Genomic DNA, 12,238 nt, shown 5'->3' with positions numbered 1-12,238 from the left:
TCCACTCAGAAAAGAGGAAGTTTGCATCATTGCTGGTCATTGAGCCAGTTCGAGATTAACATCATTCTACAAAGTATTTACAGTACAGAACCACGCCTTTCAGCCCAACTGCTCTGTGCCGATGTTTATGCTCCACACCAGCCCCCTCCCTCCCCTCTTCATCTCATCCCATCCCATCACCATATCCTTCTTTTCCTTTCTCCCACATGTGCTTATCCAGCTTCCTCTTAAATGCATCTTTGCGATTCACCTTGATCACTCACTGTGGTAGCGAGTGCCACATTCTCACCACTCTCTAGGTGAAGAAACATCTCCTGAATTCCCCATTGGATTTATTAGTGTCTATCTCATATTAATGGCACTTAGTTCTGGTTTCCTCCACAATTTGAAACATCTTCACTACGTCGAACCTGTCGAAACCTTTCATGATATTGAAGGCCTCTATCAGGTCACCCCACCATTCTCTTTTCTCGACAAAAGAGCACCAGCCTTTCCTAATAGTTATAACCTCTCAGTTCAGGTATCATCCTTGTACATTTTTTAGCACCTTCTCCAGTGCCTTTATCCCATTTTTATAATATAGAGATCAGAACTGAGCACAGTGCTGCAAGTGTGGTCTAACCAAGGTATATGGTGACCAGAACTGGGCACAGTGCACAAAGTGTGGTCTAACCAAGGTATATGGAGACCAGAACTGTGCACAGTGCTCCAAGTGGGGTTTAACCAAGGTATATGGAGACCAGAACTGTACACACTGCTCCAAGTGGGGTTTAACCGAGGTATATGGAGATCAGAACTGTGCACAGTGCTCCAAGTGTGATCTAATCAAGCTTTATGGAGACGAGAACTGGGCACAGTGCTCCAAGCGTGGTCTAACCAAGTTATATGGAGACCAGAACTGTGCACAGTGCTCCAAGTGGGGTTTAACCAACGTATATGGAGACCAGAACTGTACACACTGCTCCAAGTGGGGTTTAACCGAGGTATATGGAGACCAGAACTGTGCACAGTGCTCCAAGTGTAATGTAACCCAGGTATATGGAGACCAGAACTGTGCACAGTGCTCCAAGTGTGATGTAACCAAGGTGTATGGAGTTCGGAACTATGCACAGTATTCCACGTATGGTCTAACCAAGGATGGCTCCAAATTTAGCATAAACTCATTGCTTTTGAATTCTAGCCCTCTAGAATGAACCCTAGTGTTTTTTTGTGGCATTATTAACCTGCGTCGCTAAATTTTTGAATCAGTAATACCCAGATCCCTCAGTTCCTCTACCCCAGTTAGACTCTTATTATCCAAACAGTATGTGGCCTCCTCATTTCATAATTATCTATATTGATGTTTGTTTGCCAATTACACGCCCATTCTGCACCTTTATCAATGCATTCTTATAAGTTATCGCCTTCATCCCTTATGTTAGCTGCAAACCCCGATTTGTTGTCCATATATTGTGACATTGTACTTCCGATTCCCGAGTCTAAATCCGTTGTGTAAATGGTAAACAGCAGTGGTCCCAGCAACAATCCTTGGGGAACAACACTTTCCACCTGCCAATCTGAGTAACTTACCCTTAAACCCTACTCTTTGTTTAATGTTTTGCATCCAGCTTGCGACCCATTCTGCTACTTGTCCCATCAACCATGGCTCAGTGGGTAGCACTCACGCCTCCGAGTCAGAAGCTCGTGGGTTTGATTTCCACTGCAGAGACTTGAGCACAAATAACTAAACTGATACCAAAGTGTGGTACTGAGGAAGTGCTTCACTGTCAGAGGGCTTTCATAAAAGAGGGGCACTACTGAGGGAGTGCCACACTTTCGGAGGGGCAGTACTGAGTGAGCGCAGCACTGCCGGAGGGGCAGTACTGATGAAGCGCCGCACTGTCGGAAGTGTATTAATGAGGGAGTGCCCCACTGTTGGGGGGGGTCAGTACTGAGGGAGTGCCGCACTTTCGGAAGGGCAATACTGAGGGAGCGCCGCACTGTCAGAGAGGCAACTCTGAGGGTGCGTTGCATTGTCAGAGGGCCAGTACTGAGGGAACGCTGCACTGTCGGAGGTGCCATATTTCAGAGGAGACATTAAACCCGAAGCCCCGTCTGCCCTCTTAGGTAGAATGTAAAAGATCCTAACGCCATTATTTCGAAGAAGAGCAGAGGGGAGTTCTCCAATATTTATCCCTCAAACAACATCCACTAAAAAAATGATCTGCTCATTTATCACATTGCTGTTTGTAGGAGCATGCTGTGCATTGGTGCATCCTCCTCTCTCACCACATGTCTAAGTTTTGTCGAAGTACATAGCAATGCAATAACTGCTCTCTTCACTCAGAAAATAGGGAGTTTGTATCGTTGCTGGTCATTGAGCTAGTTGGAGATAACGTTCAATCTACGAAGTATTTACAGCACAGAAACAGGCCATTCTGCCCAACTGCTCTGTGCCGGTGTTTATGCTCCACACCAGCCTCCTCCCACCCCTCTTCTTCTCACCCCATCAACATATCCTTCTATTCCTTTCTCCCTCATGTGTTTATCCAGCTTCCCCTTACATGCATATCTGCTATTCATCTCATCCCCTCCCTGTAGTAGCGAGTTCCACATTCTCACAACTCTCTGGGTAAAGAGTTTTCTCCTGAATTTCCCATTGGATTTATTCGTGACTATCTCTTATTGATGACCACTAATTCTGGTGTTCCTCCACAAGTGGAAGCATTTTCTCTACGTCTACCCTATCGAAACCTTTCATAATATCTCTTTCATAAGATCTCTATCAGGTTACCCCTCAGCCTTCTCTTCTCCCGGAACCCCAGCCTGTCCACCCATTCCTGATTGTTACAAACTCTCAGTTCTGGTATCATCCTTGTAAATCCATTTTTGCACCTTCTCCTTTTTGTAATATGGAGCTCAGAATTGTGCACAGTGCTCCAGGTTTTAACGAACCGAGCTATATGGGGACCAGAACTGTGCATGTTGCTCCAAGTGTGGTCTAACCAAGGTATATGGAGACCCGAACAGTGCACGGTGCTCTAATTATGGTCTAACCACGGTATATGGGGACCAAAACTGTGCACATTGCTCCAAGAGTGGTCTAACCCAGGTATATGGAGACGGGAACTGTGCACAATGCTCCAAGTGTGGTCTAAACAAGGTTGGCTGCACATTTAATGCAACTTCTTTGCTTTTGAATTCCATCCCTCCCGAAATTAACCCCAGTGCTTGGCTTGCAGAGGGCAGTACTGAGGGAGTGCCATACTGACAGAGGGGCAGTACTGAGGGAGTGCAGCACTGTCAGAGGGGCAGTACTGGGGAAGTGCTGTACAGTCTGAGGGGCAGTACTGAGGGAGTGCTGCACTGTTGGAGGGGCAGTACTGAGGGAGTGCCGCACTGTCTGAGGTGCAGTTTTGAGGGAGTGCCGCACTGTCGATGGGGCAATATCGATGGAGCACCGCATTGTCAAAGGGGCAGTACTGAGGGAGTGCCGCACTGACGGAGGGGCAGTACTGAGGGAGTGTTGCGCTGTCGGAGGGGCAGTACTGAGGGAGTGCTGCACTGTCAGAGGGGCAGTACTCAGGGACTGCCGCTCTGTTGGAGGGGCAGTACTGAGGGAGCCCTGCATTATTGGAGGAGTTGTAGTAAGGGAGCGCCACACTGTCAGAGGGGCTGTACTGAGGGAGTACTATGTGTTTGGACGTGCCATCTTTCGGATTAGACATTTAATGTAAAATATCCCACGGCCATTATTTTGAAGAAGAGCAGAGGGGAGTTCTCCAATATTTATCCCACAAACAACATCACCAAAAAAAAGATCTGCTCCTTGATCACATTGCTGTTCGTCGGTGCTTGTTGTGTGTTGTGGCTCCCTCCTCTCTCACTACAAGTACTGATGGAGCAGTACACTGTCGGATGGAGCATCTTCGGAGGAGGCTTTAAACCGAGACATTGTCTGCCCTCTCAGGTGGACTTAAAAAACATCCCATGACACTAGTTCAAAGAAAAGCAGTGATTTCTCCCTGGCCAATATTTATCCCTCAATCAACATGACAAAAAAAAAGATTATCTGGTCATTATCACATTGCTGTTTGTGGGAGCTTGTTCTGCACAAATTGGCTGCCACAGTTCCCACACTACACTCCAAAAGTACTTCATTGGTTGTAAAATAATTTGGGACGACCGGTGGTCGGGAAAGGTGCTATATAAATGCAAATGTAAATGAATGGCGTACGAATGCGAAAATATTAATTGGTAATCTTGAATAGCAGAAATACTCACTCAACGTGTTGTGCAGTAAAGCAAACAGATTTTCCTTGAAGTGTTAGCCCATTTTACATGTTTTTTAGCCCCTTAGTTGCAGAATAATGGAAATTAGTAAGGGGGAGAACCAGTAATTAAATTCCGTCATTCCCCTCATTATCCTTCCTTATTGCTAACATTTTGCGACCGCTATTTGCTTTCCTCGTCAGCTAATACATAATTATTGTTCCCGCGACTATTACAGGAGGGCGACAGGATGCATTCGGAAGAGCAGAGATGCATTTAAGCGGAAGCTGGATAAACACATGAGGGAGAAGGGAATAGAATGACAGGGTGATAGGGTGAGATTAAGTGGGGTGTGCGGAGGCTCCTGTGCAACATCGATTAGTTCAAATGCCCTGTTTCTGTGCATGCAAAAACTTTGGGGGAGAGATTCGGTTGCATCCCCATGGGACGGCAAATTTGAAAGCTGGAGAAATTAGCGCCATGTGCTAATGATTCCCAGCTTTCTATGCAGTTGGCGTTAGCGTTCCAGGAAATGAAGAGGAGCAATAAATAGAGCGCTACCACTTCCTTCCTGCAGCGCTAAAGGACGCAGGCGGGCCGGTCGTGTTGCGGCACTGCACAACGGGTCGTGCGGCACTGCTCCGCTCCACGGTTCCTCCCCTTTGCGGCAGGCTCTGCACTGGGACCGGAGAGCTGGTCCCTGGCAGCAGCCACGAGCCAGCCCCCACGCATCTCCCGCAGAGCGGTCTGATCGATCGCGGCCGAAGCGGAAACGAGAAGTTCATAAGGAAGCATTTGAGCAATTCCTGGACCAACATCCCCTTTGACTTTCACCCCCCAGCTGCCCGGACTCCTGAAGAACGCCTCCTGCAGCCATTGATGTTGCCACCCCGGTGATACCGCAGAGTTGTGGCGGAACCAAAGTTTGTTCCCATGATGTTGCCAGCTGCCATGCGCGCGGCAGTGACATCACGATCTCCGGCCAATCCATAGCTGTCTGTTCGATACCATTTCAAGAAGGGCACAGCATCGGCAGCTATGCAACAGCCATAGTTTAACTCTGAGTTCCTTGGCCACTTTCTACTCCAATAGGTCACACGTTACTATCTCGGTTTTACAAAACCAAAACAACAATAACAAACTGCATAAAATTAAACAGGAAACTGAATTATGTAAATTACAATGTAATTGCAGGCAATTTCTTAAATACTTCTCAGTTTTGGTTTGGCTATTAGCCGTATCTCAGTAACTGGGACCGGTCATGTTGGTTGGCAGATGAACTATATTTTGTCGATCAATACCGATAATGAATGTTGCTTTCATTTTGCATGGATTGCCGATTTCTGCCATCTTTCTTTTACTTATTCGTTCATGGGATGTTGGCATCGCTGGCAAGGCCGGCATTTGTTGCCGATTCCTAACTGCCCCTCGAGAAGGCAATGGTGAGCCGCCTCCTTGAACCATTGCTGTCCCGTGTGGCGAAGGTACTCCCACTGTGCTGACTTTGTCTTAGCGGTTTGGTACAACTGCATGTCAGAGGGCAGGTAAGAGTCAACCGCATTGGCTGTGGGTCTGGAGTCACATGTCGGCCAGACCGGGCAAGGGTAGCTGATTTCCCTCCCTAAAGGGCATGAGTGAACCAGTTGGGTCTTGCCGACAATCTGGTAGTGTCACGGTCACCATTAATGAAACTATCTTTTTAATTCCAGATTTCTTTAATTGAATTTAAATTCCCCAGCTGCCGTGGTCGGATTTGAACTTACGTTGACTGAATATATTCAGATACTCAGTATCCATAGCCCTCTTGGGCTTAGAATTCAAAAGATTCACCACCCTCTGAGTGAAGAAATTCTTCCTCATCTCTGTCTTAAATGGCCGACACCTTATCCTGAGACAGTGACCCCTGGTTTCAGACACACTTGCCAGGGGGAAACAACAATTAGATCACCACTCATTCTTCTAAATTCCAGCGAGGAAAGGCCCATTCTACACGATCTCTCTTCATGAGACAGCCCTCTCATCCCAGGAATCAATCTAGTTAACCTTCGTTGCACCGCCTCCAAGGCATTGCCTTCCTCAGATAAGGAGACCAAAACTGTGCTCACTGATCTAGGTGTGGTCTCAGCAAGGCCTTGTGCTTCTGGGCCGATCGACCATGTGTGGCAGCGCGGTTGCAACAACAGGAAGCGACGGTGACAGAACAGGGAGGCGAGACTCTCTTGGATGGATTATCGACTTTCTTTTAGGTTGCACCGGACTCAAAATTTAGTGGGTCGTGATATAGCCACAAATATTGGTATGGTGCATCTGTAGGATATTCCCAGTGGAGCACCTGCTGAACCATGTGAGTGCATTGCGCAAACACCAAAACAGATCCTGAGACTGTAAAAAGTAATTAGTCTTAATGTCCTAAATCAGTTAAAAAAAAACCCATTGATCTCCATAAAATTTCTATGTGCTCCCAGCATCACACACAATAATGTTCATGAAATGTGGCAATGATTCAGCTTGGTAAATGCCAGCCTTTGCTACAAATCAAACTAATACACCCATACTGTGTCTGCCAGTGAGACTGAGAGTCTTAACAAAAGCCAGCTGTACATCTTGTTCCGGCTGTAGTTAGCTGGATATTAGAAGATTCATGTGTCTCGTCTGCAAAGTGCTTCAAATAGGGGTTGGAGTTGTTGCTTCCATCGAGAGCATGTGTGGATCGAGAACAGATCGCAGTGCGAGCCACCTGTTGAACAATGTGGAAAGTACATTGCATCATAGAAACATAGAAACATAGAAACATAGAAAATAGGTGCAGGAGTTGGCCATTCGGCCCTTCTAGCCTGCACCGCCATTCAATGAGTTCTGGGCTGAACATGCAACTTTAATACCCCATTCCTGCTTTCTCGCCATACCCCTTGATCACCCTAGTAGTAAGGACTACATCTAACTCGTTTTTGATTATATTTTGTGAATTGGCCTCAACAACTTTCCGTGGTAGAGAATTCCACAGGTTCACCACTCTCTGGGTGAAGACATTTCTCATCATCTCGGTCATAAATGGCTTACCCCTTATCATTAGACTGTGACCCCTGGTTCTGGACTTCCCCAACATTGGGAAAATTCTTCCTGCATCTAACCTGTCTAAACCCGTCAGAATTTTAAACGTTTCTATGAGATCCCCTCTCATTCTTCTGAACTCCAGTGAATACAAGCCCAGTTGATCCAGTCTTTCTTGATATGTCAGTCCCGCCATCCCGGGAATCAGTCTGGTGAACCTTCGCTGCACTCCCTCAATAGCAAGAATGTCCTTCCTCAAGTTAGGAGACCAAAACTGTACACAATACTCCAGGTGTGGCCTCACCAAGGCCCTGTACAACTGTAGCAACACCTCCCTGACCCTGTACTCAAATTCCCTCGCTATGAAGGCCAACATGCCATTTGCTTTCTTAACCGCCTGCTGTACCTGCATTCCAACCTTCAATGGCTGATGTACCATGACACCCATTGCACCTCATTGCACCTCCTCTTTTCCTAATCTGTCACCATTCAGATAATAGTCTGTCTCCCTGTTTTTACCACCAAAGTGGATAACCTCACATTTATCCACATTATACTTCATCTGCCATGCATTTGCCCACTCACCTAACCTATCCAAGTCACTCTGCAGTCTCATAGCATCCTCCTCGCAGCTCACACTGTCACCAAACTTAGTGTCATCCGCAAATTTGGAGATACTACATTTAATCCCCTCGTCTAAATCATTAATGTACAGTGTAAAAAGCTGGGGCCCCAGCATAGAACCTTGCGGTACCCCACTAGTCACTGCCTGCCATTCTGAAAAGTCCCCATTTACTCTTACTCTTTGCTTCCTGTCTGACAACCAGTTCTCAATCCACGTCAGCACACTACCCCCAATCCCATGTGCTTTAACTTTACACATTAATCTCTTGTGTGGGACCTTGTCGCAAGCCTTCTGAAAGTCCAAATACACCACATCAACTGGTTCTCCCTTGTCCACTCTACTGGAAAAATCCTCAAAAAATTCCAGAGGATTTGTCAAGCATGATTTCCCTTTCCCAAATCCATGCTGAGTTGGACCTATCATGTCCCTCTTTCCAAATGCGCTGCTATGACATCCTTAATGTTTATAAATAGAATAACAGATACCCAGGAGTGAGTAACAGACTGGAATCTAATCAAGGGGCTCGGGGGGGTTTATATATAGAGCAACAGATACCCGGGGAGTGAGTTACAGGCGGGAATCTAGTCGAGGGGTTCGGGGGGTTTATATATAGAATAACAGATACCCGGGAGTGATTTACAGGCTGGAATCTAATTGAGGGGTTCAGGGGGGGTTTATATTTAGAATAATGCTTTCTTAACCACCTGCTGTACCTGCATGCCAACCTTCAATGACTGATGTACCATGACACCCAGGTCTCGTTGCACCTCCCCTTTTCCTAATCTGTCACCATTCAGATAATAGTCTGTCTCTCAGTTTTTACCACCAAAGTGGATAACCTCACATTTATCCACATTATACTTCATCTGCCATGCATTTGCCCACTCACCTAACATATCCAAGTCACTCTGCAGCCTCATAGCATCCTCCTCGCAGCTCACACTGCCACCCAATTTAGTGTCATCCGCAAAAAAAATACTATATTCAATCCCCTCGTCTAAATCATTAATGTACAGTGGAAACAGTTGGGGCCCCAGCACAGAACCTTGCGGCACCCCACTAGTCACTGCCTGCCATTCTGAAAAGTACCCATTTACTCTTACTCTTTGCTTCCTGTCTTACAGCCAGTTCTCAATCCTCAATCCACGTCAGCACACTACCGCCAATCCCATGTGCTTTAACTGTGCACATTAATCTCTTGTGTGGGACCTTGTCGAAAGCCTTCTGAAAGTCCAAATACACCACATCAACTGGTTCTCCCTTGTCCACTCTATTGGAAACATCATCAAAAAGTTCCAGAAGATTTGTCAAGCATGATTTCCCTTTCACAAATCCATGCTGACTTGGACCTATCATGTCACCTTTTTCCAAATGCGCTGCTATGACATCCTTAATAATTGATTCCATCATTTTACCCACGACTGAGGTCAGGCTGACAGGTCTATAATTCCCTGTTTTCTCTCTCCCTCCTTTTTTAAAAAGTGGGGTTACATTGGCTACCCTCCACTCCAGATGAACTGATCCAGAGTGTATGGAATGTTAGAAAACCTTGGAGAACACATTGAACATAAATCACTATCGGCTAATTCCCGCGGGAGATCGAGGGAAAAACTTAAAATATGTTCAATTACCTGAAGCTGCTGCACCCCCGGGAGTTCCCGGCCCTCGGCCTCCACTGACTATGCGTCACAGCGCATGCTGCAGTCACATGGCTCTGGGCAGCCAATCAAGGTAAAGTATGTTCTCATTCATAATAATCTGAACTCCGTAAGTTGGAGTTCCCTTTATTATGAATGAGAATCCCCCCTCAATCACACAAAACAATATTAAAAATTGAAAAAATACACCACATATTTTGTTCATTTAAATTAAAGTTATTTATGTATTATAAAAAAATATATTTTTCGGAATTGTATAAAAAGGTTTTAAAATTATGGTTCAAAATAAACTTACCGTCGTGGGGAAGGGTTTTAACAATTTTACTTTTTCATGTTTGCGTGTATTTTAAAACTCATGCCTGCAAACGTAGGCTGTGCACTTGTTTTTATCAGACGCAAGTGTTTTCAGGACATCCGCTGGGCCAGATATGGGTAAATATGACAATCTTGCCCATGGGAATGTCCTGGTTGTGGCGATCCGTTGGATCTGTCAATCACCATTCTGACAGATCAGGAAAACCGGTTTTCATTGCATGCGCATTGTACGCCAAAAAGTGGCTTTTGCGATGCCTTCACGGGATCGTAAAAACTCCGTATCGACCGGGGAGGCCGGAATTTCTGGACCATTCTGTTTCATTCTGCACACGCTAGAGCACTTTTCCACAGTCTATGCTGGGCAAGTTGAATTGAACGAGGAGTTCATCTTGGCATGATAGGGGAAAGCAGCGTCGGCGGCAGTCAGGAGCAGCATCGAGGAGGTGCGTGGAGAGGCCTATAAAAGGCACAGCAGGGAGTCCGGGGCCCAGCGTCGGCGGCAGTCGGGAGCAGCGTCGAGGAGTTGCGTGGAGAGGCCTATAAAAGGCACAGCAGGGAGTCCGGGGCCCAGTGTCGGCGGCAGTCGGGAGCAGCGTCGAGGAGTTGCGTGGAGAGGCTTATAAAAGGCACAGCAGGGAGTCCGGGGCCCAGCGTCGGTGACAGTCGGGATCAGCGTCGAGGAGGTGTGTGGAGAGGCGTACTTGTGCAGCTACAGGGAGAAGGCAAAAAGAAGTAGAAAGAAACAGAAAGGTGACGTCACAGCCTAGAGGGTAAGTGATTGGCTGGATTCGTGAGTAGTTTTTCTTTTTTCTCTTCTAGATCAGTGAGTAACTTTTAACATTGTTGTTGCCAATTTATGTGTATCTAAGGGTTAAGTCATGGCAGGAGAGCTCGGTCGGGTGTTATGCTCCTCCTGTACCATGTGGGAACTCAGGGATGACTCCAGTGTCCCTGTCGACTATGTGTGCAGGAAGTGTATCCACCTCCAGCTCCTGACGGTCCGCGTTGCGGAATTGGAGCTGAGGGTGGATTCACTCTGGAGCATCCACGATGCTGAGAATGACGTGAGTATCACGTGTAGCGAGTTGGTCGTACCGCAGGAAACGGGTCCACAGCCAGATAGGGAATGGAAGACCAACAGGAAGAGCAGTGCAAGGAAGGTAGTGCAGGGGTCCCCTGTGGTCATCCCCCTGCAAAACAGATACACTGCTTTGGGTACTGTTGAGGGGGATGACTCATCAGGGGAGGGCAGCAGCAGCCAAGTTCATGGCACCGTGGCTGGCTCTGTTGCACAGGAAGGCAGAAAAAAGAGTGGGAGAGCGGTAGTGATTGGGGATTCAATTGTAAAGGGAATAGATAGGCGTTTCTGCGGCCGCAACCGAGACTCGAGGATGGTATGTTGCCTCCCTGGTGCAAGGGTCAAGGATGTCTCGGAGTGGGTGCAGGACATTCTAAAAAGGGAGGGAGATCAGCCAGTTGTCGTGGTGCACATTGGTACCAATGACATAGGTAAAAAAAGGGATGAGATCCTTCGAAATGAATTTAAGAGCTAGGAGCTAAATTAAAAAGTAGGACCTCAAAAGTAGTAATCTCGGGATTGCTACCAGTGCCACGTGATAGTCAGAGTAGGAATCGCAGGATAGCGCAGATGAATACGTGGCTTGAGCAGTGGTGCAGCAGGGAGGGATTCAAATTCCTGGGGCATTGGGACCGGTTCTGAGGGAGGTGGGACCAGTACAAACCGGACGGTCTGCACCTGGACAGGACCGGAACCAATGTCCTAGGGGGAGTGTTTGCAAGTGCTGTTGGGGAGGAGTTAAACTAATATGGCAGGGGGATGGGAACCAATGCAGGGAGACAGAGGGAAACAAAAAGGAGGCAAAAGCAAAAGACAGAAAGGAGATGGGGAAAAGTGGAGGGCAGAGAAACCCAAGGCAAAGAACAAAAAGGGCCACTGTACAGCAAAATTCTAAAAGGACAACGGGTGTTAAAAAAACAAGCCTGAAGGCTTTGTGTCTTAATGCAAGGAGTATCCGCAATAAGGTGGATGAATTAACTGTGCAAATAGATGTTAACAAATATGATGTGATTGGGATTACGGAGACGTGGCTGCAGGATGATCAGAGCTGGGAACTCAACATCCAGGGGTATTCAACATTCAGGAAAGATAGAATAAAAGGAAAAGGAGGTGGGGTAGCATTGCTGGTTAAGGAGGAAATTAAGGCAATAGTTCTGAAGGACATTAGCTTGGACGATGCGGAATCTATATGGGTAGAGCTGCAGAATACCAAAGGGCAAAAAACGTTAGTGGGAGTTGTGTACAGACCTCCAAACAGTA

This window comes from Pristiophorus japonicus, chromosome 31 (assembly GCF_044704955.1).
Source record: "Pristiophorus japonicus isolate sPriJap1 chromosome 31, sPriJap1.hap1, whole genome shotgun sequence".
Classification (NCBI taxonomy): Eukaryota; Metazoa; Chordata; class Chondrichthyes; family Pristiophoridae; genus Pristiophorus; species Pristiophorus japonicus.
Note: the sequence above shows the minus strand (reverse complement) of the source record.